At 37.7% G+C, this 24450-nt stretch overlaps 1 protein-coding gene across 10 annotated transcripts in view; it reads right to left on the bottom strand.

Moving 5' to 3' along the window:
• NEDD4L (NEDD4 like E3 ubiquitin protein ligase) overlaps positions 1–24450 on the bottom strand; it is a 363163-nt gene that overhangs the window by 122270 nt on the left and 216443 nt on the right. The window lies entirely within an intron of this gene.

The following is a 24450-nucleotide window of genomic DNA, read 5'->3' as shown; positions in this document are numbered from 1 at the left end:
ATCAGATAAGTAATGTTGCGAGGAGTAGCAATTTTGGTGGCTGGGAGATGACTGGAGACAGTTTGTGATTGTGGGATAAACACAGTAGCGGGGAACAAAAATAATCAGAAATGAAATATTTAATGTTGATATTTAAGGTGTTGCAGAGTAAATCACCTATTGCGATGCAAGGGACAGATCACACCACTCACTAGGGATGTAAAATGTTAACCAATTAACTGATAAGCATCAGTCTTATTGGTAAGCTATTCCTTAACATTTAAACTCCAGCTGCAGGACTTCTCTGCTGCCCTGTCCTGTCCCACCCCCCCCGATCCCGGCTGCCGGCCTCCCCCCATCCCAGCTGCCCCCCCCACACCTCACACCATGGGTCCTGGCTGCTGGCCTTGCGCCCAGGGCTCTGCACAAAGCAGCAACAGAGCCCCAGGCGTGCGAGGGGGCAGCCAGGACGTGGGGGGGAGGAGGGGGCGGCAGCGAGCAGAGTCTCTGACGTGGGAGCAGCTGCTGAGCCCCGGGCATGGAGCTGGGATCCTGGGTACGTGGGGAGGCCACGGAGCCTAACGTTTAACCGGTAACATTTTAATAGTTCAAATGTCTAGTTTTTTTAAACGTCATGACATTATCCCTGCCACGCACTGCTGTTGCTTCAAGCTATCTGTAGATTTAGGCAGACATCACTGTCTTGATTTACATTTTGTTCATATTTTCAAGGCTATCTTCACAACCACATAACACAGACTTTTTAAAAAAAAATAAGAAAGTTCACTTTAGAGAGTAGAATTGTGTAGCAAATGGTGGGTAAGAAGTGGATTCCATGGCTGTTGAAGATAAGACGACCTGTTTGTAGTTGATGCAAGGCATTTCTGAATTACAAGCTGTATAAAGACTCACACTTATGCCTGTAAAATAGTTAATTTAAATCTTAATTTAGGATCAAAATATTTGTGTTACTTCCTTAAAACCCACTGAACTATAATCCTATAAATGTCAGTGGAGAAAAAAATCCCATTGTTTATATCACCTCCCTTTTAGTTATTTAAAATCATCTCTGTAAACCCACAAGCAGATATGTTTGCTACACTGAAATGAGAACACAGGGTTTTTTCCTCCAAAAAGGCCATTGTGAGAGAAAGAGGAAGTAAAACTGTGCTGTAAGGAAACTACAGACACAATAGCCTTCGACAGTGTAAACAACTCAACTCTTTCAATGAACACAAATGCTGCTACACAAGTAAAAATACTTGTTCTCATATGAATTGTACTTAAGTTAAGCACATTCCCCATTGCACATCAACTAAGAATGCCCAACAAATAATTTGCCTGGTTCATTACTAAAAATTATACGTGAATTTTTAGCTACTGTACTGTAAGTAAAACATTTATTTTAGCCTCATAATTGTAAGTTTCACATAGATACTCCTTCACTCAACTTCAGCTATTACTTAAGGTATGGGGGCAGGAGGTATTAATACTTATCCTCTCCTCGTGGATGCCAGCCTTTCGTCATGCTCTTTACCAAACGACAACACCAAAACATCCAGAACTAATTGTGTGAGGAGGGGGCAGGTTGATAAATAGGAATGGATGAGAGAGGATTAGAATTAAGGTCATGATATACAGTAACTGTGGTAGTGGGGACATGTGTGGCTGTGCATGGAAGATTAGAGGGTCTTTTTCTCATTGCCTTGGTTGTGTGTTAGGTATGTTGAGTGTGTAGAAAACCTTAACTATTTCTCAAGTATTACTCATCTTCCAGCTTCTTAATTATCTTTGTTTCACATTTTTTTAAATTTCTCTCCATTTTATCCACATTTTCCTGACATTTCTTAGATGTGCTCAGAAATTAACACAATCAAGGTGTGATGATAAATTCCTAGCCTTGTGGCTTGATGCTTCTGCATACGTAGCCCATAAACCACACGGAATAGCCATAAGGCAGAAATTTTTTTACAGTCCACAGTATTTCTCCTATGGCATTTCTGCTTTCCACCAGGTATCTCCCTGCAACTGAAAATCTACATTCTTGATTTTCTACCAGATACACAAGCCTGCATTTTTCTAAGTTGAATCACATTTTTTTTCTTGTCCATATCTTAACCTCTCTTTGAAGATATTAAGTAACCCAGTCTTAACAGTGAAGTTTACAGGACCTTTACAGGCACAATTTAACAGATTTTACTCTTCATTTATGGTCCTCCAAACAATTTTGCTTGCACATGACATTTATATTAGAGTCAAAAGAATAAATTTTACAACTCCAATAATAAATCCTTTACTAAAATTAAAATGCATTTCATCCACTAATATTTTATATTGAATAAAAAAGGGTATCAAGACAATCTGGTGTGATTTGTGGTTTACAGATCTATGCTGTCTATTGCTTGTATTGCTGTTTATCCTCGTGGCACTGACAAAATCTTTCTAACATTTGTTCCATTATGTTACGAAGGACTATAGTTAGACTCAGACTTAACAGTTAGGATGACTTCTTTCCACTCAAGATACTTAACTCTAGATCTTAGACATAGTCCCCACACTGGCTTACATACTTGGACTGCTGGCTGGTGTGATTACTTTCTTCTTTACACAAGACCCATAGACGTTTGGACACACGAAACTTATCATTATGATACTCTACTCAGTATCACAATGATCAAAGCATTATCAAATAAACAACTTAAACTTGTGGCCAAACATCTTTATAATTTGTTATACATACCACTTGACCTCTCAGGCCTCCAATGTGGATACAATATTGGACACCATTATCTCCACACTTTGTTCACTTACTCTTCCCTCCTTTGTATTGTTCCCAGTTCCTTCCACCTTGAGGGCTAGATCCTCAGGTGATGTAAGCAATCATAGCTCCAATGAAGTAGTGGAGCAATACCAATATATATCAGCTGAGGATCAAGCCCTCAGGCTGTCTTCATTCATAGTGCTTGCCCCTCCTCCCTGTTTCTTCTGAGGTGTTACCATGGGGCTGATATTGGCAACACAACACTGGGTTAACAATCCTCTGCCTGCAAGATGGAGAAAGTAGGGACTGGAATTTACCCAGCAATGAGGAAGCATGCCCAACCTGGAGACTTAATTTATAGTTTGGCAGCATGGACACAGGCAGGATGACAGCTGAGAAGTAAGGACGCTTCAGCGGTCTACAACAATATTATTAGTTTTTTCACTAAAATTTGCATTTTCAACCAACCCCAGACAACTTCAGCATGATGAATAGCTTGGAAGTTATCAATCAAGACCATTTTCTTCACCAAATGACCAATGCTCAGAATGACCAATGCTCAGAATAGAGTCTGTCAGTTGTCTGCAATCATGCTTCTCTGTCTGGCTAGGAGCAATATCTCAGAAATTATTCTATTCATCTGACTGCCTTAGGTCACAGTTTTCAAATTACTGTGGTTTTGAGTGGGCCCGGTGTATCCTGCATGATGTTAAGCATAGTTGTTTCTCTAAATATACACAAGTAGCAGCGAAAAGGTAGATCTAGTTCACTGAAGGATAATTGCAGCTGCCAGCAAAAAAGAAACCTTACTGTACCAGGTTCATGGGAAATCTTTTGAGTCCAGCTTAGGTGTCAGAGTGGTTACCCTCAGCACATTATTGAGCTTCAAAATCTTTTAAAACTAAAGCAACAATAACATTAGCGGGATAATTGATGGAACTGTAAAGAACAAAATAGTGCACTCACCCTCAATGAATTTAAAGCTAGCAGCCTGTGCCATTTCAGATAGTCAACAACAGGATGTGCAATGGCAACACTGATTTTGCAAGTGTCTTGTTTTGAACTGCAGTGTTTGTTCTGTGTGAGAAACCTCTGAGTCAGCCAACGTACACGTTCACAGCTGAGAAGGGCCATCAAGAGACAGAGCCTTGGCAGTAAGACAACCAACATGTGTTACCCTTTGGAGGGGCCAATCCCTGAATAAATGTCATTGTTCTCTGGCATTTGTTCTGTTCTATCTGTAATATGTCCTTAGTGTGGGCCAAATGAGATAGCAGCAGCATATGGTGAGGGGGCGGGAGGTGAGTCTTCATGCTTTACATTGGTCTTGGGTGGGAGGTGTTGAAAATCCCAAGCCACAGTTCTGCTTGTGTAATGAGGCAACGTTTTGGGTTACTAAATTGGACTGGCACACTCCAGAGCAGTTCAGCTATGGAATTAAACTGTTTTATCTGAGTGTATAATGTCTATCATCTGTACCAAATGATTATCTGCCAGATGCAAGAGATATTTTAAAATATCCCCATTGGAGAGGAACAGAATCCAGGAAAATACCAGCCAATCTGCTCTGCAAAGAAGCAACTATAAGCATAAGTATTGACTGCTGGAACGCTTTCATTTGTATCTCTGTGTTCCTTTCAATGCTCCAAACCTCAGTGTTTCCCATAGTTACACCCCATAATACATGGCCTGACAGCATGTGTCAGTGTAGTTCCCTTCAGGGCTCAACACTGTCACCAAGAAGGGGCTCTTCCACCACCCCATACTTTGTCCTCCACCACCCCTCCCCCACCACCATGATCTGAGCATGTTGCCTACACAACATACAGCCCTTTGTAGTTCTAAGGAACAGGCAATGAGAAACATAACCTCTGCCTCTCATGTGACAGTACAGACCTGAAGAATATCTCTGTGTAAGCCCAAAAGCTTGCCTCTCTCACCAAAAAAAGTTGGTCCAATGACAACCATCTTGGCTCTCTGATATCCTGGGACCAACATGGCTACAACACCAAAGCATACAGTACAGGACAAGGACATCCTCTGTCTATTTTAACTTGCATCACCAGAAAAGGAACAAGCCCACTTTGGAAGAGATATTTCAGGATGATAATGTTATTTTCCCCAGAACAGAGAAATTATGATGGTTAAATTGGCATGTAAGCTCATGGCAGTTAGTGTTAGTAAGTGGATTGGATTTTAAAAAAAAAAAATTAGCAAAATATTATGGATTAAAAATGTCTGTATACAATGGTTAAGACACAAACACCTCACCATTTCCTATAATGTCTCATTTTCCTTTACTGAGATACCACTTTGAATTAAGTAGCAACCACTTCTCTGTTCTCACATCGGATATAAATATATCTAACCTGTTTCAAAGATGTAAACCTACCCAACCATCCAGTTCACCTACCTGTCTGTCTTGTAGGAACCCAGTGCTGTTGCAAGAACTAGGAGACCCCTTTGTTCTCCTTGTGTATGCCCACAATAGCCAGAGTCTTAGGTCTTGTCTATACTTGAGGAAATTGCTGCTTTCCTTACCTACACTAGAGGATTGCACCATGGCAATTATGACAGTTAGTGGCCACTGACTGCTGAATTCCAAATGCAGAAAAGGCCTTAGATGTCCTACTGAGTGACTGAAATATCCATGCGAATATTATACTGGCAGAGAGTCTCAGAGCCAGCAGATCTGCTCCAGCTGTGCATTCAGGGAGAAATGTTTCCAGTCACCCAGTAAATCACAGTGGAATGGGGAGCAGAGATGTTAATGCAGTACTATTCTCCCCAAACACCAAAACCCAGTTACAATATAGTAAGAGTAGCTGCTATGGCAGAGGGGAACACATTCTCTGAAGTGTACTATGAAAGTGTACTAGTTTCTCCACAGTGGGCATGAGGCACACTCAAAGGTCACTGAAGCTCCAACAGGAAAAAAAACCCCATACATCCTAGTTTGAAATTTATAGTAAACCAGTGACTGCAAAGCTAACGTATTAAGCCACCTTCTAAAAGTCATGGAAATTTGTAGTTTAGGATGAGAAGAACCAAAGATGTACACACTGAGTGAACAGGTGGATGGTCTCTGCAGCTTTGTGCATGAAGAAACAGAGAAGGAGACGTTAAATGCTCTGCCATTCATCCACTGTGTTCATCTGAGGCAGCAACTTCAAAGGTAACAGAAGCTTGGGAAAGACAAGAAACTGAAGAATGGTTCACACTTTTCTTGATGCCATCCAGTATTTCTAAACAGAATGGCAGGAAACGTCAAAACCACAAAATTGCTTTCCGCTAACTTACACCTCGCATGGATTCTGTACGGAAAGGGACTTTACAAAGAAACAAAGCTTAGGCACATAATTTGAGACTTAAGGGAGGCCACAGTAGTCAACAGAATGAAGTTTCAGAATTATGTATTTTGGGAATCAGTTACACCTGACTTTGCTTTCTGTGTAGAACTAGAACATTTAAATTGTAAGGAGGGGCCACATCACTCTTAGTGTTCAGCATTATTGGCACTCATTTATTATAAATATACATAAACCACCTTTTAAAAATATATTTATAAGCTCCTCACTGTAGTATCGGAGTTATTAAAAATCAGGAAGACCTGATTAGAAAAACATAGAAAGCAAATGAACAATCTACAGGGTTTTTTAAAATTTATGTATGTCCTTTCAAACATTCACTCATTCAAATGGAAGGGTTTTCCCATCCAAAAAACAGAAGCCAGTTTTAAAAAGCTAGGGAATTACTCATATGTGTCACAAAAAGGCTGAATATTTTCATGTTAATTTACTACCCTTTTGAATGACAGTTGTATGTGTTCTATTGAAGACTCACATATATTGTAAACTAATAAAATTAAACATACTTTTATTAATGTTTCTTTAGAGTTTTATCATTATTCGTCTTATACAAAAGGTTTTTCTTTTCTGCAGGAATGATATTAATTGTTGGCACTCTCTTCCACTTGGGGGAATAAAGCAGTTAAGCTAATAGGTCTTTTCCCATCTCCAATTTCTATGACAATAAGATGTCTGAAAAAGTCGCTTGAAAAGCACCCTGAATCTCATTTTTGGTGTGCTCTAGAAGAGCAATAAGAACTGAGACATCAACTACAATTCATTAATGTTAATATCAGAGGTTACTAGCAGAGATCATAGCTTCATGCAGTAAGTTAGATATTAGTTTAGAAAAAGGACATTAATATGTAGAATATATAATTTATATAATCAATTTTGCTATGCAGCAGAGTTCACCCATATTTTATCTGTGGAGTTATTAAAGATCATATTTAGAAGACAGCTGTCATCAGTGAAAGGTTGTAAGCCCCAGTGATGCTAAGAAGCATCATTAGCAATCATTGATTTAGCCATTAATTCTTTAAAATTCTATTTCACATAAGTGAGTGCACTTTAGTCACAATCTGAAGTGAGCGTTCAGCAGGTGAGGATATATAGATGCTACGAAGACACACAGTAAAACCACATGTTCTTAAAAACTCGTCCGAAAACCTAGTTTGTATCCAGACAACAAAGTCAGCACTCAAAGCAAATTCCTTGCATGGAATAAAGCTATGCCATCTTAAGAGCCTTTGTTGTAGCAGAAAGGATTGGAGTAAGCATATGAGAGATATTCAGGAAGAAAAAAATAAAACTAAATTAAAATTTAAGAGTGTGCATGTGCACATTAGCTTTACATTATAATGGATGTGCATACTGGATGACTAATCTTTTATTTTCATATTATAATCTTTCATGAACCCTGTTACCAAGAAAGGATTTATTTAAAAATCACAAGTGGAAGAATTTTTACAATTCATTTGTACTGGCCCACAGCTTCAGAACATTGTATTCAAACATGTTCAAGAGTACACGAAACACACCTGTAGAAACATGTCCCTAAATTATTGGAAAGGGAAGCCGTTATTCACCTAAATATTACAGTTCTGTGACTGGATGGATATCTTCCCTGCCATCCTACCATCAGACAGGCAGCAGAACAAATGGAGTTTATTATTATTTTCTCCAAATATGAGGAGTCTTCCATAATTAAGAAACAGGACACAAATTAAAATGGGAAAAATAGGGAAATCTGCCTTAAAAAAGCAGAACTACAACAAAAGTGAATAGTATATAATATGGTCTGATCCAGGAGTCACAAACATAATTTGTAGATAAAAATAATCTTCCCTCTAAATCCATCAGTAAAATAATGCCATTTATAAAATGATGAAATGAATCCATCCTATTTTAAAAAAAGATACTATGTTTTAAAGAAAGTTAATCCAGAACAAACATTTTATTGATCTGACCCTGAAACATTCAACCTATAGTGCTTTTCAAAAGGCAAAGGAAAAAATACCTAGGTTAGCATTCTTGGGTCTCAACTAATTGGCCAAGGAAGCTGAGAGAGCATTGACAAAATAGTCCCTCTCTAATCTGATTCAGACAGGCAATCTTCCAGCTCTGTAGACTCCTACGTGTACTCACTTTTCTGGAAAAGATTTACAAGACAATTAAGGGTCAGCTACGGGGGAAAGGAAGGGAAATCACAAAAATCGAAACATTTACAGGTAAGGGTGGGATCGCAGGGAAAAAGGAGGTTGCTAATGGAAGATCTATTCCCAGGCACGTTACAGTTTCTCACAAGAGATGATTTTGCTGGACAGTATGCTCAGCATCTGGACTGGCAAACAAAGGAGCAAGCCTTTCAGAATTAAACTTCTCCCTTCCCCACAGGACCATGGTAGCACATCCTTCAGACTTCTTCAGATACTTTAGCAAACAATCACTCAGCTGAGGCATCTTACAAAAACTTGGCGGGGAAAAAGAATCAGGTTCTTCCATAATAATTTAACATAATTTTATCTTCAGCTAACCTGTAAGAATGTACTTGCTACGCTTGCCTTTTTCCTACTATAAAGTTAAGCAAAAACTTTGGTGTCTTGTCTCCATCTCACTAGGGACTGTGTAGAAGATGTGCTACCGAAAGGTTCAGTGAAATTCCACATGACAGAGTGCTCCCAGAGTAGGTGCATCTGCATCATTTCTGGCTCTCTTAATAGCACTCCAACATCTCTTCTTGAAATAACTTTTTGTCACTTCTTGAAATAGAACAGTGCAGCCTGTTACTGCAACTGATCTTGTTCAAGGGGTGCTTGGGCTGCTGAAGGTGCTGGGAAATGTTAGGAAGGCCAAATAGCACTGAAAAGATAAATTATCTTCCTTCTGGCTATGCAAGCTGACTGGCATTACATATGAACCGGTGGGCTGTTATATTTCAGAGTTCTTAAACATTTTAGGACTCAGTCTTGTACCTTAACTACAACTAAACACATTGTTCCCTGATAAAACATTGTAATCAGGTATTTTCAGTCAATCACCTTAGTTTTTTACTGAACTATCAATAAGATTTGATGTAATTACATCTTGTAAAGCAAAGTCAAGCAAAATTTGATACAATATTTAGAAACTGAAATAAAATAAAAAATAGAAAATAAAAAAATAGAATAATAGAATAATAAAATAGAATAATAAAAAATAGAATAGAATAATAAAAAATAGAATAAAAGAGATTATATTAATATCTAATTATAAAAAACACTGCAAAATTTAATAGCTATGCAAACCAACTGGTTACTAAACTAAAAACTTCTATTACAACCCCCCCCCACCCCATCACAAAAAACATAAGACCAACCTATTAAAGATTTTATCAGAAGAATACATGATATTAAATATCTACTTATCGTTGTCCATAGTCTGGCAATCTCTCTGGACTAGTAAGTCTTTGTGAATATACATTAATCGAACGAGAAAAGAGGAGCATATAGCATAATAAATGAATGCCAACACATTATGTTTCTTATAGGCAGTGCTGGTAGTGCCCCTACAGTTAAGGTTGCTTGTAACTTTGCCTAACTTTAACTATTCAAACTGAAATTTTGCAGGCCAGGTGTTTGCCTTAGGCTCAATTTTTGGGAAAGTTTCAGCTAAAATGGTTCAGCCCTTTCCAAGAATGTGATTAGGGAACAATGCCTTGTTTTGCACATAATAAAAAAAATTCTTAAAACTGTTTCACTGAGATTAACACCTGCATGCTTTGGAGCAGGGGGTAATTTGGCAAAATAATAGTCTACTATTTGCTATTACTTACTAAATTACCTGCAGTGGTAGAGGTCTGTACTATAGATCTAAATGTCCACTTATACACTGAAAGCTAAAAAGATCCACAATGTGTAAAGCAATGCATATAAATTCATCTGACCTGGCTTAACATTGTAGCGATTTAAAAAAATAAGTACATTTGCACTATCATCTCCTACACAGTTGGCACACCAAGATTATCAGAATAGTCTAATCTGTAATTTCAAAAATTCCAAGACATCTTAATGCTTATTAAGTTCCATAGGCTGAAGTTATTTGAATGAAGGATGCAGAGCACACATACATTCATTCCAGAAACATGCTGACTGGAAAATAGTAATAATATTATATGATCAACACTGCATTAAACTAAAATGCCAGGCATGCCCAAGAACTGATAAATACACACAGTTATTTAAGACATATTTTAGAAGGGTTACAGGTAAAGACATCCAAATGTTTCCCCTCATCCCCACAAAACAAACAGTCTGTTCTATGTAAGAACTTCACATCAAGTTAACATCTTATATTCTCTCCACAAGGGGAAACTTCCATATGTTTTCACTGTTTTTTGTTTATATTCAAAACAAAGAAACAAAGTTAAGTAACTTTCCTTGTAAAAATGTCACAAAGCCATCTTCCTGTCCTTCTAATCCCGCCATAAAAACTCTCCTCTGCCATGTTACCTACAAAACCCCCCCATAAAAACTCTCCTCTACCATGTTCCCCCCCCCCCGAAGATGAATAGAGTAGTCCCATTGTTAACTTATGCTTCCTTTGTCTGTCTGTTACTTCCATTTGTTATCACTTGGCTTCAATTTAGATGGTCAGCTCCTTGGAGCAGAAACCGTCTTTTTGCCATGTACAACACGATGGGGGTTTACTGGTCTACGATTAGGGTTCTTAGGTGGTGTTGCAGCAACATCAACAGAATGGGCACAGTCACTAAAATTAAAACTAACAAACAATGAAAATGCAATATATGTTCTGTTTCTACCACAGGCCACTAAGTGAAGGAATGACTTTTTTTCTGCTTTTAAAAACCATCTGATGAAGTGAGCTGTGACTCACGAAAGCTTAGGCTCAAATAAATTGGTTAGTCTCTAAGGTGCCACAAGTACTCCTTTTCTTTTTGCGAATACAGACTAACACGGCTGCTACTCTGAAACCTGTCATATTTTTACTGAGCTGCTTCTGCAAAAATACAGCACAGTTGCTTTATGAGTGTGAAAGTGACTTTCAGTTCAAAGCAATCAGTGACAGTGTAATTCCATAGTTATTGAACACAGTGTTTAGATTCATTGCTTTGATGATCAAATACATGGCAACCAGCATTCAACATTAATTAACATTAGCCCCAATTTACAGCAAGTGCTTGATTAAACAAACACCATTAAGGCCATTATAAAAATGTGCTTTAAAACTACAGTTGTAATCAAGGGGACATAAGTTACACATTTCCATAATGTTGATATAGTATCAGTTTTCCTCTGTGCTAACATGAAAGGTCATTTTATAAAGGTTAGAACAGAATAAGATTGAATGCCAATGATGTCAAGTGTTACATGTAACTTCTAATAGTCTCGGTTGTTTCATACCCAAAAGGATTTAACAACTGGGTCACCCCATGTCTTGTGGAGTCTAACACAACCCAGACTGTGGCAGTTCAGCACACATTAAAAACGTACCAACGTATTTAAAGTCAGAATGTTGTATGTTTTATTGGCTCTCTGTAACCATTTTTAAAATTAAGCAATAGACTGTCCATTTCTGAAAATATACAGTGAGGATAGTATTTTACAAATTTAAGTGACAATGTATCTTAAGAGTAATTCAAGGGTTTTAGTCTCAACACCATGGAAGGTACACTATTATCTGAGTGTTTTAATGCCATTAGGCAATTAACCCATTCATCAGATTACGAGGCAATCTGACTCATTTACTAGATATTGCAGACATCACAACTACAGTTCTGTGTCCAGAGTACTAAAGACATTTAATAAATAAGGAAAATAAAACAATTTGGATAAAAGATGTGATGTGAATGGCCTAGGAGGATTCTAATTGATGTAAGTAATCCCCCAAATAAAATATGGTTTCTTCTCCAACCTGATCTCCTGCAGCCATATCACATTGGTTTGTGACCCATCAACAGTTAGACGCAAAGGAGGGTGAGGTTTGATCAGTACTTGCATGGAGAAATCAAGGGGGGAAAAAATCACAGTTGCTACAGAAACTGTACTGTACTTTCAGAGGTGACATGAAATTGAGGCTGTGACTACTTGTGGTCATTAACAGTCCCGTACAAGTTTTCTACAGATGTTTGCTCTAGTGTACTGGACAAATTCCAGTTTGGGTAATTACACTCTGCCTACCTAAAATTCCCTCTCCATTTCTGGTTGATCATAATGTTCCTAGCTTCCTATCTTAAAATTTTGGTGTACTATCTCTATGACCTATTAAAGAGATCCCATACTCCATCCCAGATATTGCTACATTTCAATACTAAGTGACATTATCCCTGTATTTGCTTGGTTTGGCTCATGAAAACTAGATCACTTACATCAGGGTTAATAGTATGGGGATAATTTCTGTTTTTTTTCCAAAGTCCTCATTGCTGCTTCTGCTTGAACCTAGCTGTAACTTAACTGGAAAGTCCCAGAAGTCCTAGTTTTATCCTTAGATTACAAACAGAGCTCTATAATGGCTCAGCATGCAAGTTATGTTTTTTAATTATCAGAGCTTGATGTTAGGCAGCAATGGTAACAAATGTTTTTGTCAGTTTCACAGCCAGCTTATCTTTAAACTTTGTACTAAATAAATCTTGGAATGTAAGGCTGGAAGGGACCCCGAGAGGTCATCTAGTCCATCCCGCTGCGCTGAGGCAGGACCATGTAAACCTAGACAATCCTTGACAGGTGTTTGTCTGCCCTGTTCTTAAAAACCTCCAGTAACAGGGATTCCACAGTCTCCCTTGGTAGCCTATTTCAGTACTCAACTTTCCTTATAATTAGAAAGTTTTGTTTAACAATATTTTCAGATGCCATTTTCACTTTCATTTCTTTGTTGCCAAGCTGTGTCAGTTTCAAATCCTATTAACTAGGGAGCAGTGGAGATGTGTTGAATTCAAGTCTAGGACTTGCAGAGATTCAGTGAGTACAGAACATGTCGCCAAGCGTGACTTACAACAGGCTATTTCTTCCATAAGACAGGAGTGGAAGTGTGCTTTGGGGTAGTTACAGAATGCCTCAAGTGTCACGAGAGCAACTCTCCAGTTTGACAGGTCCACTTCGGACAGCTTTGATATGAAAAGCAGAGTGAAGCAAGGATGTATTCTTTTCCCTACACACTTTGGAAACTTCTTCTCGATAATCTTGAACTGCGTGTTTAAGGACATGAAAGATGGAGTGTATCTCCACACAAGATCAGATGGGAAACTCTTCAACCTGTCCCAACTTATGTCAAAGACCAAAGTCAAAAGGGTGCTAATCAGGGAACTTCTAATCGCTGATGATGCTGCCGTCATAGCTCATAATGAAGATCTACTACAAGAACTCATGGACCACCTTTCAAGTGCCTGTCAGGCATTTGCTCTTACCATCAGCATCAAGAAAACGGTTGTATTAGGACAGGGGATTCTACAAGATCCTTCAATTACCTTAACTGAAAACCAGCTAGAAGTAGTCCAAAAGTTCAGCTATTTAGGTTCTACAGTGACTGCCAACCTCTCACTGGATGAAGAACTAAACGTTCATATTGGAAAGGCTGCCACCACCTTTAGCAAACTAACTAAAAGAGCATAGAACAACTCAAAGCTTACCATCAAAACCAAAATGCTAGTGTATCAAGCTTGCATCCTCAGCACTCTCATGTATGGTGGGAAAACATGGACAACTTATGCTTATCAGGAGAAAAGGTTAAACAGTTTCCACCTATGTTGTTTACTCCACATACTCAACACCAAATGGCAGAATAAAGTCACCAACACAGAGGTTCTTTGAAGGGCAAATTTACCAAGTGTGAGAGCCCTGCTCAAGCAAAGATGACTGCGCTAGCTGGGCCACCTGAGGTTGGAAGACAGACACATACCCAAGGACATGCTATACGGGGAGCTATCAGAGGGAACAAGAACAACAGCACGTCCCAAGCTTCGCTATAAAGACACATGCAAGTGAGATATGAAAGAATTTGGAATTGATCCTGACCAAAGCGAAATCTTGGCAAGTGATCATAACAAGTGGTGCCATTGTCTCCATCAGGGTATCAGAATCGATGATAGAAGCTGGCTCCTACAGCTTGAAGAGAAAAGAGCCTGTAGGAAACAAGCAGCTCCCAGTCAAGATACAAATATTTGCAATAACTGCCAAAGATCATGTCAATCTCAGATTGGACTATTCAGTCATATGAGACAATGCAAACTATCTACTTCGTAGGCTGCAATTCCCACCGTCTCTCGCAGACGAAAGGATGCCGACAACAAGTGTCATGACCTAAACCATAAGGCTAAAGGCAAGTGATTAAAACCATGCAAGTGCCATAGCTGGGTAAAAATGCTCTCCTCAGGCTGAGCAATTGTTATAAAACTCAATTTATATATAAAACTGAGCAAGAGAGTTTAAACTGTGCATTACACATGAGATACAACACAGAAGTAACATCACTGCAAGCCATTCAGGAAACTGTTTCCAGAGTTGTAATGATTTTCTCACTTATACAATTCCACATTGAAATTAACTTAATACAGTTGCATATGCTTAGGTGGAAGAACCAAACAAACCAAAAGCACAGATATTTGCTATCTGAAAATAACTGTACATGCAACCATTAATTCACCTCAAAACAGAGCTATTATTCTCACTCCTTGAGCAAACATACTGATGCCTCAAATCCTAATTATAGCAAAGCTCTGGTTGTGTTACTCTGAGAGAGAGCCAACATTTCTTTTATAAACAATTATTCTAGGAGATGGGAAAAGCCATGCCAGCAATTGTATGAACAGTGTGCATATATATGATGTAATTTTTTTTAAAAAAATCATATTTTGGGACTACCAACCTGATGTATTTAAAAACATACCAAAAATGTAATTGGAAGATCTTCTATTTGGTTGGTTTGGCTTATGAAACCTCCCCACTTTGCCCCACAAATAGATGACCAGGAGGAGAAAGAACTTTAGCTCCCCATTAATTTGGGATCTTAAAAGTGAAAAAAGAGACTCACATATTTATAAACATTCAAAGGTTTTTTTAAAAACAATAACTAGATAGTATGATTTCTTAACTTAGACATGATGGGTTCATCTATTATTCCTTTAACTTTTTGTGTGTATTTTTAAAATATATTTTAAAATGTAGAAAGTAATTTGTGACTACAGTTATTGTAGATCTGTAACACAGCAAGTCCCTTATTTAGTTTGCATGAATGAAACCAGGATGATAATTTTATTAAACCCATTTGTTACTTAATGATAGGATTATTGCAGTTCCATTCTTGCTGGCCAAGTTCCAATATATTTTTCTTCTTTTTGCTAACTAAATTGCATTAAGACATGTTGTCACTTGTGGGTATTTAAAACAATTAGGTCACCTGCCAATTTAATGCAACCTTTCTAAGAATTATACTTTGTACACACTAAACGATTTCAAATTAATAATGTACAACCAAAGAGTGACCTACATGATCATTTTTATTAGACTACCTTTATTGTGCCAATGCTTCCTTTTATTAAGGACTAATTCCAAGCACCACTGAGATCCACATTTTCCTTTTGTCAACAATGACATTTCATCATACTTAGCAGAGTACTGCTTAGTTGCATGATAATCAGGATTTGAACATATTTGTCCCCACTAAACAAATCTTTTAAATAGGTAAAGATTATGAATTCTCATAACATCTTAAAATCTACATTAGATGGCAAATATTAGAACCATTAAGACTAGAATGCTAGACAATTTTGTACAGAGCCTGATACCATCACTGAGATACTTTGATAAATGAAATCTAATTTAGATCAGCTGTTTTGTGTTTTTTAATAAGTTCAATAACCTGGTGCAATTGCAATTACTTATGTTAAAAGTTGAATGGCAACGCTCTTTTAAAAGGGAAGTGTAAATAAGGTATTCAAGATGGTTTGAGAAGGGAAATGTTTATTTTTATAACACTATCGTCAGTTGAACATCACAAGTTTATTGAACATATGTGGGTTTACATTTTTGTACATGTACCTAGAGGTTGTGATAGGCATGTTTTATCTAGTAACAAATTTATCCAGTAACAAATTCATAAGAACTTCCATACTGGGTCAGACCAAAGGTCCATCTAGCCCAGTATCCTGTCTTCCGACAGTGGCCAATGCCAGGTGCTGCAGAGGGAATGAACACGTCAGGTAATCCATTCTCTCTCTCTCTCTCTCTCTCTCACACACACACACACACACACACGGTTAAATAGCTGTTTCTATGCCACATTTGATGCCACTGAAAGCCATTTCTGCTATAGTCGTGGTGATTTTTTAGCTGTGGCAGGAGTAATGCATAATGTTGAACTCCGCTTTTGTTAATGAGTTTTTTCATTTAAATTTTTTGTGAACCACAGTATTTATTTATATTTATTTATGCTGTGCTTCACTCAAAATTTAAAAATGAAAAAAACTCATCTAACAGAAGTGGAGTTCAACATTCTGTATTACTCCTGCCACAGCTAAAAATCACTACAACTATAGCAGTGTGAGAAATGGCTGCATGGTTTTAGGTGACATCAAATGTGGCATAGAAACAGATACTTAAACTCTGGTCTTGGCTAATTATCAAATAATTTGTTGGCCTTCTTTTTAAAATGGTATTTACCACTAAAATCTCTCCCTCATCGATTTGGTCCTCTCTGTTGCTAATTCTATTCTAAATAACATATAAAATGTAAGAATGTTTTGACAAAAAAACACCGCCCCCCGTCCCCTAAGGCCTCGCTTCTTTTTCTTCTTCTTGAAAACACAACTAACACAATATGGTGGTTATTTCAGTTTTCACTAACCGGTTTCATACCTGGATAGCAATCGTACTGGAAAATGTTTTTCATGTTGTTTTCATAGAGAAGGGTTTTAACAGCCAATCACAGACACCTTGTCAGTTTCTAGTCTCTTCACATACCATGATATGTTACTATACCTCTCTAGATTTCACAATCAGACTGCAATACTTGCATTAGATATGAGTTTACAGAAAGATATTTTTAGCATTGAATATTTGAAACATTTACCCTCTCCTCTCATTTGTAAACAGCAAACCTGGCAGTAGGATTATTTTATTCATTTGGCAACAAATTAAAAGAACAGCAAGTGAAAGAACAGAATTTATTCCAAATGGACAACTGATATTGAAATGTTAAAGGGACACTGTTACCTTGACATTTTTTTTTACGAGACTAAAAGAGGGAAGCTAGGACTGGGAGTTGGTGTGGGTGGAGAGACTGACTGGCTGAGCAAGAAGACTGGGACAAGGAACCAAGCGGAGGGGGCAGAAGAGAGACTGAATGAGGATTGTGGGGAGTACTGAGCTCCTGTGGTTTGCTTTACAGATGCTGAGCACTCAACAACTGCAAATGAAATCAACAGGAGCTGTGCTCTGGACATATCAAGTGCTGTATAATGCTCAGGACTCTGAAAAAACAAACCGTACATGTCTGAAATTGGGCACCCAGAATTATGGGATGCTTCTATACTTAACCTCTGTGCCTCAGTTCCCTATCTAAAAACTAGGGATAATACAATTCCCTCACCTCACAAGGGTCTTGTGAAAATAAATTTGTTAGGTTCATGAAGTGCTCAGATACCATAATGATGGCCACCACAGAAAAGCCAATGAGACAATTAATAATTCTGACTTCAGAGCTGGGTTTGAAAAGTGTGCCGTAAATAAGGCCCAGTGCCACATATTGAACTATGAAGAGGAAACAAAATACTGAATATTTGCTAATTTTTTGAGTACCATCCATTATGTGCACCACATACTTTGTGGAAAAATAGTATGTGATCATGTAATTAAAGAGACTGTTGTCATAATTCATATGCACAAGCAACCTTAATTGTGGCATTTCATAACTTTTGCGTGCTTGACTTTACAACTGTAATAATTGTCTGCTAATATAGCTGTTTGGTTTTTTTGGTAATATAAAATGTACACAGACACACACAAACATACTTTCCTTTATGTTTTGACAGTGAGCTGTATGAAAATATGATGGTAAGCTATTTATTAAAGAAAACTTACTAAGGACAGCAGACTGAAAATACATATGGTAAAAACCTCTTTTCACAGTGTATAAACACTGATATATACTGGAAAATTAATGATTCAGCCATAAAGAGCCTTCACATTAATATTTTGAAGAGAATGGTTCATGTTTGTATAGTTCCATTCTTTTAAAGTTAATTATGTTTTAAAACCAGCTCACACTAGACTCTCATACCTGTAGCGTTACAAAAGGTTACTTTTTCCACCAGAAGATACATCAGGATTAGTCTTTGAATGACTGCTTTAATTGAACACATTTAATTTTCAAATGTGACTATATGATGGGAAGTAACAACTGTCATGAGAACTTTGAGGCTGCTGTTTTGAGCACAATGGATAAAAAATTTTTTTAAACCAGTGATAATAGGAGGTTTTCTAACATCTTTGACACTTAGAATAGATTCTATTTAAAATAATGAATGTACATATTATTTGCCACATAGCATTTGGAAATAATATACAGAATGTATTTTGTATATATTACATAAAATATATGTTAAAAGAATGTTATAAGATGCATATTCAAGGAATCAAAATTTAGGAAATGCTAGAATTAAATTTGCCTGTACAATCTTAATTCTTCTCTTTATGCATTCACATTATGATGCAGTCTTTAATTACATGTTCACACTTTATTTTTTTCCAACAGGACTCTGTCATTCCATGCACTGAGTAAAGAAATGTTCATTTACCTTAAATGGGAATAGGACTGGACTCCCACATAGACTACTGTATCATCATTAATTTATATAACACTAAAACGCTTAGCCATAAAGTCATCTCGAAAAGTATAGAATTGTATACTCCATTTTACAGAATGTGAATATAGTTTTAAAATCTTAGTTTTCAGGTTTGTAAGGGAAATAGAAGTGGAAAAGATTTACATAGGATGGAGAATGGGGGCTCCTGAGATGCACGTTAGGTGGAAATTATTTTTGAGCCATTAAACAATATTTTCCAATGTTAATTTATTATTAACATTATTTATTTGTATTACATAGTACCTAGGAGCCCTAGTCACTGATCTGGGACTGATCATGCTAGAAATTATTCAAACAGGAAAAAAAAATCAGTCCCAGCCCCAAAGTGCTTATAATCTAAGACAAGAGTCAACAGATGAATACAGACATATAGACGGGAGCACAAGGAAAGAGTGAGACAGTACTGGTCAGCATATCTAGTGGTCTCAGCACAACAGCAGACTAATCACTGTCAAGGATTTTGTAGGCATGATGGAAAAGGAGAGTTTGTGTTTGAGGATGAGTTTACCCAGAGATAAGAGATGGAGGAGAAACAGCAGAGGACAGAGTCCCAGAGATAAGGTGTAGAGGCAGAAGAATAGGGGAGAAAAAGGAAGGCTAGAGAACCTCCACAGAAAGTTGGGGATGCTGAAAGGGACACTATTTCAAGATGATGAGCATGGCTAGCTGTGTCCAAGGCGGCTGACAGGTCAAGGAGGATGAGGATGAAGTACTGATTCTGAGCTTTGGCTAGAAAGACTTCATTAGAGACTGTGGCAGGAGCTGTTTCAGGGGAGTACAAGGGGCAGACGCCAGATGGGATAGGATCTAGGATGGGTTTGGAAAAGAAGAACTCCTGTCAGTGATTGAGGAGGAAAAAAGGCTAGTCTACAATGGCTGCTTTGTGCTGCTCTGTAGTGGGGCAAAGCAGCCAGACCGTCGTGATTGGATCTGGTCCTAGAAGTTAAAAGAAAAAAAAAAACTTAAAAAGAAGGATTTAAGGTATTCTCAGCCTTAACACCACTTTCACAGTTTTCTTTTAATCTGAGACTATTTAACTGATTCTGAAAATGTGTGATTCAATCTTTCTGGGCAAATGCTTCAAAGCTATTAGGGCCTTTTAAATCATCTGACCATAAAGCAGTAGTACAATTTAATTTCCAGCATTACATGTAAGAACACCAAGCTGCTACAAGTTCACCATAGGTAAATCAATATATAGTTTTACTATCAATACTCCTTTAAAATATTTTCTTGATTACCTTCTTAGCAGGAAGTTACATTGCAATTTATTATGTGGGAAAGCCCAAGGTGAACTGCTGAGCTGTGACTGTGTACAAGGATTTCATAGTGGGTTTAGTGGTGTCAAAATTACACCGAAGATACCAAAAATTTATACAGGATTTACTCCGTACTTTTCTGTAGATTGACATGTGTTAGCAGACTTTGTCCTCCTCCCGCCACAAATGAGTTGGATTCAACCAAAACTTCAGTCACTTAAGAGGTAAGTAAATGATTTAAGTATCTCCTGCCATGAATTCGCTGTCTACAATCTTATCTACAGTTTTTAGCTTCTCTTACACAATATTGAGAGATACTCCATTCCAAACTACTCCCCTAAATGTGAGCTTTTCCAGCATCTCTGTATAAATCCTCATACATCTAAATACCATACCTTTTATTCTGCAATGAAACATACATCAGTTTCACTATATATATATACACACACACACATACAGAGAGAGAGAGAGAGAGAGAGAGAGAGAGAGAGGGAAATTCATTTAATTGACTGATTAGAGTAAAGATTCGCCATAATGTGGAACATATAATTTGCCATACCAGATCAGACCACTGGTCCATAAAAAAGCATAATCTGCCTCCAGGAATGGCCAATACCTAAAACTTCAGAGGAAGGGAAAACATACCATAATTTTATTTCATTTTGTTGAACACCTATCCAAAGCTCTGGAAAATGTAGGTTGTAATTGTGCAATGCTGTGCATGTAGAAACAACCCTTCAAATCCCTTATTACCATCAGTTTACAACTTGAAGCATGAAATGGGAGAACCTCTACCCATAGTTGGTGGGTGAACTGCGGGCTTGGGGAGGCTAGCTCCCAGCTAGCCTGCCCCTTCTGTCCGGGGCTCTGATATACAAATATCAGAGAATCTTGCTGGCTCAGATTCCAGCCTCCTCTGTTAATTTTCTTCCCTCCCATTTGAATGGTTCCAGCATTCAGCTCAATTTCTGGGACTATTAAATTGTTGCAAATGTATTCACTCTATATACAAGTTCAAACTTTGTAATATTGATGGTCATTCCCACTTGTTTTGAACATATGCATTTGTCTAAAATGCTATTTCCTGGTCTTCTGTGTAAATTGCAAAAGCTTCCATGTATATTATCGACTGTATCAAAAAGCTGAAGTCACACGCTTACAAGATTTACTTGAGCAGAAATCGGTTCTCGTGAGGCTCAGAAGAAATTGATGCTTTTTACTTAGCTCACAGGAGTCAGTTTTCCAGAATTCATACTATACAATATCACTGCTGAAATCTGTCATATTACTCTCTACATAATATTAATAGATCTAGTTATATGTGTATAGCAAGGGAAATGATCAGCAGTCTCCCAGCTGATCTTCCTTCTACTTTAAATGTAATTCCTTGCCCTTGGATAATTCCTCCACCTAACTAGTTATTGACCATCTTAAGGCTCAGAGATTAAGTTGTCCATTACCCACTTTTATTTATTACTTGTAAGGGTTTTTTTCCTTAAAAAATCCTGTTGTAATAGATTGGGCTCCACCTGAGTATATTCTCTTTATGAGATTAAGCCACTAACTAGGAGATCATCTGATTAAAAATGAGAAGGGAATATGGGATCCTACTGGGGATCGAGGATTTGAGGCTTATGGAACACTTCAGTGACCTCTGGATCAGACCCTTATATATCCATTCCAGCAATTTTCATCTCTGACATCAAGAAAATCCAATATAAACTTTATTCTAGAACTTTAATTCATCTAGCCCCAGATTTCTAATTAGCAATTTTGCGATCTGCAACCTGTTTAAAACTGTGTACAGACGTATATTTTATCGTCCTTTCTGGGACTATAGCTATAACTCATATTTTTGGTTTCAGGTCTGGGGTTTGTTGTCTAGCACATTCAAGCATGAAATTCATGTTGACCCACTTATTTATCTCTTACCTGCTGGCTTTACTGGATGGACAAACCAAATCAACTTGATTGTTTCTTTCATATTTTTTATTTATATCACATAAATATTTTATATTTGGACTCTATCTGTCCAGACACTGGATTTTAACATTATTGGCTTAAATACCTTTAAACCCAATTCATCAGCAGACAAATTTTCCACGGTGTAGCAGAAAGTTTGGTGGGGCTCCTTTACTGAACTTTTACCACAGGAACTTCAGCAGCTCTTTCTATTAGGCCTGTACAATAGATTCTAGCCCTTTAAATTTTGATACACAAATTACGAATAGTGCAGCCTTATTTTAAAAGTACTTTTTAACAGTAACTCTCTTCTAAAAAAGAACTGTTGGAAGAGAGCTTCCATGTCTGCTTTTAATCTAGCATCTGAAAAATAACTTTCTATTACTGGCTCCATAATAAATGCTGTTTCATTGTGTGTTCAACTACAAAGGATATAATATAACCATAGAATAGAGAGCAGAATAAAGTATTTTAGCGACAGCAGTTTTACCCATTTCAAGTCTCATCCTCTCAAACTGAAAAGCGCACCAGTGCCAATTTCAAGTTTTCATTGTATTTCCAACCCAATTAATTTGTTTATTTTTGTACATAATGATGTCTGTTCCTCTGCTAGCATGTGCAGAAAGTTACATTAAAAATGGCTGTCCCAATGAATTAGAACTTGTTTCCATAATACTCTCTTTCTCCCTCTCTCTCATTGCCAAAGCCAGAGTTCTATTATGATGACATGTTATCAGGATGATGTACTCAAGTTACGTTTATTAGTGTTCGATGAAACATTTAGTTTTATTTATTCACAGGGCAGAAGAAAACCCAGAGCCTGAAGCTGGCTAGAAAAGGGAGGAGACTGGACAGGGAACCTTATCAAGATTGCTCTGAATAACAAATGTGCTCCTTCAGACTCTGCATGCTTTTCCAGTCTTTTCGAGGCACACAAAAGGCTCTAATAGACATGTGTCTCTTACTGAATGAGTGATTCTCCCTAGAATACCACCGGAATGAGTTTGTTCTCACTCAACCAGAATCTATTATATGAAAAGTCTTCATTACCATAATCCCTCGGCATTGTTTCCATCCATTAAGAGCAGTTAATTATGAGATACTGCAGGATTGGCTCCCAGGACTTTATGTACACTTGTGCCTGCCTGATCAAGAGTAATGCCCTACCATAAATTAGAAATGTCTAACATCCAAACAGAGGGCCTTCATGGATTAAGCTAGAAACAAAAGACACCATGTTAGAGTTAAAGTTACAATGACTAGGGAATAGTGCTCCAAAATAGTGGTAGCTGAGTGAGAAAAGGCTACTGTACAGGATCCTAAATGCTACCGTACATGAAACACACAGCTAATATTTAACATACAAAATAGTTCTCTAGGATGACAACTAGTTATTAAAATATATTCACAAACATCTGGTACCATGTCAAATTCTGAAGTATTATTATTGAAACACGAGTAACATGCAAAAACTCCAGACGATGCCAGGAAAAGGACAGCCACGCAAGATTTATTCCATGACCATGAATGAAACTGCTTCCTATTCAAAAGTGCTGGAAACAGGCTAATCTATTTCCTGGCTTTAGTCACATAATATGGGCGAGGGTTACAAAAGGTTATATATATATCTATCTATATATACACGTACCCCTGACACATGGCAAGAATCAGTATCCACTAGCATTACTGGAATAGCTTAGGGTCCCCAAACAGGATCTGAGTCCTATTGCGCTTCAGATGCTACACAGACCTGCAGGAAACTCAGGAAGGAGTGCTGAGCTGCTAACAGGGGAAGGAGAGAGGGGGGAGGGAGTCACAGTCACCAGCCTAAAAAGCAGCAGTTTCATCAGCTCTTCTGGACAAGTTAACGGCAGCGGACTCGAACGAGCTGCTTAGAAGAGAAGACCAAAATCTAACAGGAATTGGTGAGGAAGAGGAGAATCAGGAAGAACAGATGGATGGATAGGGAGAGGGCAAGAGGAAATTAAATGTGTATTAGGCATTTTGTTGAGACAACACAGTTAAGTCTGCTACTGCCTCCTATCCCCCAATTTTGTGAGAAAGGGTAAGAAATATCCTACTGAGAAAATGAAATCCATTCTCAGTGTTCTAGGTCAAGCTTCACCTTATCTCCTCCAAAGCAGGAAGAAAGCAAAGTTAATCACACTGAAATGAGCAAAAAGGAAGTAAAGAATCTATGACTTGGCCACTTTTCTGGATCACTTCAGCAGTAGAATTTCCAGTGAAAAGCCAAAGGCAGCCATGAACTTCAGACCTTCCAATTAG

The sequence above is a fragment of the Eretmochelys imbricata genome, chromosome 5, assembly GCF_965152235.1.
Source record: "Eretmochelys imbricata isolate rEreImb1 chromosome 5, rEreImb1.hap1, whole genome shotgun sequence".
Lineage (NCBI taxonomy): Eukaryota > Metazoa > Chordata > Testudines > Cheloniidae > Eretmochelys > Eretmochelys imbricata.
Note: the sequence above shows the minus strand (reverse complement) of the source record. Positions and strands in the feature narration are given on the sequence as shown.